This window comes from Manacus vitellinus, unplaced genomic scaffold (genome assembly GCF_001715985.3).
Source record: "Manacus vitellinus isolate BGI_N305 unplaced genomic scaffold, ASM171598v3 scaffold_31_pilon, whole genome shotgun sequence".
NCBI lineage: Eukaryota > Metazoa > Chordata > Aves > Passeriformes > Pipridae > Manacus > Manacus vitellinus.
The window spans coordinates 2,765,376-2,771,665 of record NW_021940379.1 but is presented as its reverse complement, the minus strand read 5'-3'; the positions used below and the strand labels follow the sequence as shown (position 1 = coordinate 2,771,665).

The 6,290-nt window shown below is 44.2% G+C and overlaps 1 long non-coding RNA gene across 1 annotated transcript; it reads right to left on the bottom strand.

The window, feature by feature from the left end:
- Positions 1–4,195: 4,195 nt before the first annotated feature.
- Positions 4,196–6,290, bottom strand: LOC115307609. Its single transcript, XR_003915930.1, has 3 exons — positions 6,260–6,290; positions 5,349–5,528; positions 4,196–4,622 (listed from the first exon to the last, which is right to left on the bottom strand). It is a non-coding gene; the product is annotated as an uncharacterized LOC115307609 (long non-coding RNA).

Below are 6,290 nucleotides of genomic sequence, written 5' to 3'. Positions count from 1 at the left end.
CGCGTTCCGGGTGCCCGGGGACAGCGATGGGAGTCACGCCCCGCAAAAATGTGGGTTTGAAAGGGTGACTCGCCCTGCTGGTTTAGGGACGGAGCCAGCTCGTGAGAGGGCTGGCAGGAGAGGTTTCTGTGGAAGTGCGTGATAGATTTCTGTGGAAATCCATGGGAGTGCTGGGAGTTAAACCCATTTTGGGTAAGGAACGTGAAATGCCAAATAAAACCCTCACGACGTGGCCATGGCATGCAGTCATCACTCAAAACCCACTAAAACTACGTTAATCGTAGGTGAGTTAACAAAAAAAAGTTAATTGTAGGTGAGAGAGACAAAGCTCTCAGCTGTCCCCCTGCACAAGTTCAACAGCTTCAATGCTATAGAAACCCAGTGGGTTCAAAAAGACCCAATTCCTTGTTTCCCACAGCTCAGTTCTCTGTGCTGCTCGTGGGTGTGCAAAAGGGCCTGTTGTCCCTTTGGAGGTTCCCAGCATGCAGCTCTGCAAATTAATTTAATTCCTCTGTGTACACACACATCAAGAGGCTGCTGCCACTTATATAACTTAAGTAACAAACAGGGGTGTAAACACGGCACAGGCAGGTGTGAAACCTGCACCCCGAGCTGCTGCAGTGAACAGAAGAACCACACTCCATGGACCCAGCCCATGGGAATGCTGCTGAAGCACCATCTTTGTCACACAGGAGGCATTTCACTCTCTCTGTACCTTAACAGAGACAACGTCTTTCCCCTTACACTGCTAAAGGCTTAAGCAAAGCATGAAAGTTTTCCAGCTGGAGCTGAAATTGTATCCAAAGTTATTAAAAATTAATGCTCCTGTTAGAACAGGGAGAAGGAGAGTGGAGGGAGCACAAGGAGCAGCCCAGTCCCCGTTTGGTGAATTAGGGAACACAGCCACATGTGCCAACGTGGTGGAGATAAGGGGGTGCTGCTGCCCAGGCCTGTCAGGGTGTGAGAGCAGACAAACAAGGTAGCTCTCCTCAGTGCCTCGCCCTCTGTGACTTTATCAGGAAAGGGAAGTACATATTTTCAGAGTTTCCCCCACAGAATCATTCTTTCCCTTCCCTCAGTCTCAATCTTCCTCCTCTTTGTCCACGTCCTTTCTAGGACAAGTCCAGCCTGGCCTAAGCCCTTTTTCTGCACCTTTGCCCACAGTGACCTTGAGGCAGCTCATCGTAGTGCAAGGTGGTGTGTCCCACAGCAGCTGGGCTGTGCTGCTCAGCCTGGGAGCCCCCCCACACTTCTAGCTAAACTCAAGCTCTCCATGCCTCATCCCAATTCCCAGAGCTGGATGGGATGCTTTCCATGCCTCTTTGCCCACCAGCCCTGACTCACAGGGCTGAGAAACTTGGTGTGAGCTCAGGGCTGACAAACACACTTGGCAGAGCAGAACTCCATGTTTCAGTGAGGGCTCCAGAGCCAAGGCACACCGTGAGCAGTTCACACTCCTCCATCCTTGGAAATCCTTGGAAAACCTTGAAAATCCTTGGAACGGGCTCTGCAGGGAAGCGGTGGAGTCATCATTCTGTGAAGTGTTCAAAAAACAAGGAGATGTGGCACTTTGTGATATGGTTTAGTGGCTATGGGGGTATTCAGTTGAAGGTTGGACTTGATCTTGGAGGTCTTTTCCAACCTTAGTGATTCCATCATTCTATGATTCTATCCCAGGCCAGCCACCCAGGTCTGTCCAGACAGCCAGAAGACCTCATAATTTACATGATAATTAGTAACCTTTGCTGAACTCTTTCACACTCCTGCACACTGTAGCCGGATGAGAAACTGCTCCTGGTTTTCATTCAGAGGATCACTGGGCTCCTGTGACACAAAACTCAACTATTTTTAATAAAACAGTTCAGAACTGGTTGTTCCCCCTGCTCAGTGTCAGTGTGGATAGTTCTCCCTGTAAATCCCTCCCAGCCCATGCCCTGCTGCCTCATGCCGGTGTTTTTCTTGTACCCTGAGGGTCCATGTTCTGCCAAGTGATATTTGTTTAAAATTCCCCAGTGCACAAATTTGGCACAAAAACTGGAGCAAAGGGCATCCCCCTGGTTACTGCAGCTGGGTGGAATCTTCCCACCTCAAAGTCCAAGATCTATTTACATCAGCCCATTTAAGCTGCAAAAGCAAAATGAACTCTTCCTGCCAGGCTTGCTCAGACCAACAAATGCACAAAGCAGAAGTGCTGCACAATATAATCAACTGTTGGAGGCACAAGCAGGTTTTCAGCTGGTTTTAAAACTGATTCACTTGGAGCTGACGTCAATCCTCTCTCCCAAGTATCTTAGTCCTGAGATTGGAGCATGATAAATATTACCTGTAATGCCATCTGCCCTACAGACAGCCCGGGCTCCTCACTATTTATTTAAGGGCTAATGTTGTGCTAGACCGGAACACAGTTTATTTCAGCCTGGTTTGACTTTGTTTTGACTCTAATTCCAAATGCCTGTCCACTTGAACTCTTAGAGTGATCTGTCATACGGCAAAACCAACATCAGCCTTGGAAAGATGAAGTTCAAGACAGCACAGCTGCATTAAACACAAAACTCATGTGAGAAGGACCAGACTTCCCACATGGAAAAGTCAAGAGAAGATGCAGAGTCAGAAGATCACCAGCTAGAATTCCAGAATGGTTTGGGTTGGAAGGGACCTTAAAGATCATCTTGTTCCTCCCCCCTGCCATAGGCAGGGACACCTTCCACTATTCCAAGTTGCTCCAAGCCCCATCCAACCTGGCCTTGGACACTCCCAGGGATGGGGCAGCCACAGCTTCTCTGGGCAGCCTGTCCCAGGGCCTCACCACCCTCACAGGGAAGAATTCCTTCCCAGCATCCAAACTAACCCTGCCCTCTGGCAGTGGGAAGCCATTCCCCCTTGTCCTGTCACTCCATGCCACATCCAAAGTCACTCTCCAGCTCCTTGGAGCCCCTTTAGCACTGAAAGGGGCTTGAAGGTCTCCCAAATCCCAGCTGTCCAAAATCCCGGAGAGCTGATTTATTTTCTGTACCAGTTTCTCAATTCCTTTAGAACCTCACCCAAGTCACCCTATAAAATACAAAATATTGTAGTTTATTGGTGACTCTGACTTTTGGTCAGTGCTAAAATTGTTATGAATGGCATTAAGCTGAGAAGATATATTTAGATCAAGTAATGCACATCCAAAACTGTTTTCTCTTAGGATTTTCTCCTCATTTTAAAAGTCTAAGATAACAGGAATTATACCACTTCCTAGAGAAGCTCTTCTATTATATTAACTCTGCACTTTTTATCACTAAAAACTTCCTAACAAGTCTGAACACCTCATCCATCATAATTTATGAGACTGTGGTTAATAAGCTGATTCTACTCAGAGTTTAAATGTCCAAAAATAAAATTAAAACATTTAATCAAATGATACATGTCCATGGGCAGGACAGCTATTGGTGCACTGTTCTGAAAACTCCAGTGCCCTCTGTTCTGAGGAACAGCAATCATTTTAGCTGTATAAAAGTAATTAAGTTATTTAAATCTCAAGTAATTTAAAAGGAAAGGGCTGTGGTGAAAGTTCTATGGCTAAAAACCAAAGTTTACTGAGAATTATTACAATAAGCTTGGATGAGAGAAACTGAAATATAAGTAGTGCTTTTTGCTTAGTCTTAGCATTTCATCAGACATCTGTGTTAGTTTTATTTGTGTTTATAATCAGTTACTTCCCCTGGATTTACTTGATGGGACTCAATCCTGCCATGTTTGCATTGGAAATGCCACGTTGTAATGCTTAAATGCACATCAAAATCTTGCAGCTTAAATTATAATAGTAATACAGCAAATCCCTTAAGATGCTTTTTAATAGACAGCACCCTGCTGCATCTTCAACTGCTTGACTCTTCATTTTCTAGGACCTCCCACACGAGGATCACAGTGCCCTCTTTAATTATTAATTAACTCATGTTGACAGGATAAATTAAAATCTCTGTGATGAAGAACAAGCCTTATTTATTGATGTCCTGATCTTGTCCTACACACTTGGAGTTGCTGTTTGGAACCTGTTTCAGAAATCCAACACAAAGGTGGGTTTTGTGGGGGAGTGGTGTTCAAACGGATTTTCTTAGACATGGGTTTCTATTTTGCTTTTCCTCTCTCCATGACAAAGGTGGGGGGGTTGTATTTTATTTAACTTCCTTTCTGCAGGGACTTTGCATTCTGCATATTTCTGGAGAGGCTTCATGACCCTATTGAACAATCACATCCTACAGCTGAGGAATTCAGAGTCACTCACTTAAACACCAATAAAGAGGGAGCTGAAGTGACACAGCAGCTTGTTTGACCTATTCTTCTCTTACAGCAAATACTGGAGATGGGTTTTTAGGTGAACTGCTGCTCTGAGTGAAGCCCTAACACTTCTGAGAAAAGAAAAAAGGTCATGAGTAAAACAGATTAATTCCATCCTACTTTGCTATTGAACAGTCGCCCAGTTCTATTTCAATGGTAGATGCAGGAAGAATTAATACCTCTTTATTCATCCAGCTCCTGCCCACATTCATCCAGGGTGCAATCTGTGCTTTCACATTCCAGCAAGGCTCGCTTTTCATCTTGGAGTCTGGTCCCTTGTGCACCATCAGCTTTGCCAAGTAATTCTGGATGCAAAAAGTATGTATTAAATTCTATTTTCCCTGGTGCATTGTCAACAGCCCTTTTTTAACCGATTTTAAATGCATCAGAAACGTGTAAACTAACAAGTTTTAATATTAATTATCTCGTGGCACTGCAGGGGAACAAGAAGACAGCATATAACCAATGGTGATAAATAAACCAAGCACCACTTTCCCTCCAAGCCTGTAATCTAAAATCCAAGTTTCCAACTTTGCAGGACTTGTAGGATTGCTTTTCTTTCTGTTTCCCTGCTCTGGGACAGTGCAAGAGATGGATCTTTAAAGATCCCCAGGATTTCCTCAAATACAGGGCTATATTCCCTTGGATGGCTGCAGCCAGTCCTGACACAGCCTCAGTGAGAAGAAAAAAAGAGTCCTATCATGCCATTTTTACAATTTCCTTTCAAAATGGAAGTGTCTTGAAGTCACTGTTGCTCTTTAAGCCTGAAAAAAACAACAAACCCAACACTTGTAACATCATTTTGACCACCTGGCTGAAAGGAAGTGCATGGATGCTTCCAATGGAATCCAAAAAAATCTCACAAACAGCAAAAAACAAAGAGACTGAACACACCAGTTCTTCATCCCCAAAAGGAAAGGTGAACACAGAAACTTTGGAACAAGGAACGCAGGCTGGAGACCCAGTGAGGTTATTTTGGGCTGGAAGGCACACACAGCTCTGAGGTACAGCAGAGCACAGCGGATTCTCACCTTCATGTGACCATGTCCTTGGAGCACTGAGGTGTTTCCATGGGAAGGAGGACTCCAGACTTTGCCACATGACATGGAGCTGCTTCAAATCCAGGTTAGCAGCGCTTGGAGAACATCAGAGCACCCTGGTGGCCTCACAGGGAGTGAACAGTCAGTGCTCTTGTGTAACTCATCACACCCCTGGGGGTAAGTGGACAGCGCAAAGGAGGGACATTATTTCCATTTCCAATGGATGAAACTGGAAAATTAGAGCTTTTAGAGCTCAACCATCAACTCAGCACAAAATCATGTCCCCAAGTGCCACATCCACACATTTTTGAACACCTCGAGGGATGGTGACTCCACCATTTCCCTGGACAGCCTGTTCTGATGCTGGACAACCCTTTCCATGAAGAAATATTTCCTAATATCTAATCTAAACCTCCTGCCAGGGAGCTGTAGAGAGTGACAAACTTTCCCCTCAGGTAATGCAGAACATAAACTCGATGAAGTTTCATTTTAAAAATTAATTTCCTTGTTGAACTTAAGCTTGCATGTTACGTCTGTAAGGTAACCCTGATCACTAGTCACTCTCTAGCCTAGTTTTTCCAATTTACTATAAAAATAGAATCATTTAGAATCATTAGAATCATTAACCATTTAGGTTAAAAAAGACCTCAAAGTTACCTGCATATATGGCAAAATTTCTAACCAGCTTAAATAATGAATATACACTGAGCATGAAGGACCCAGGGCATTTTCAGAAGGAGAAACTTTAAAACTTCAAAAATTAGTTTAAGGCAAGATTACTAAAAACACAGTTGCAAAAAACCGTGAAACATAGAATTTTTTCTCTCACAAGGCACCATTCCGCACACTTTTTTTTTTTTTTCTTTTTGCGTGTGGCCTTCCAGCAGCTTTTCTCCCCAGACCTCCTTCGCGGTTCACTACACCAGAAACCTT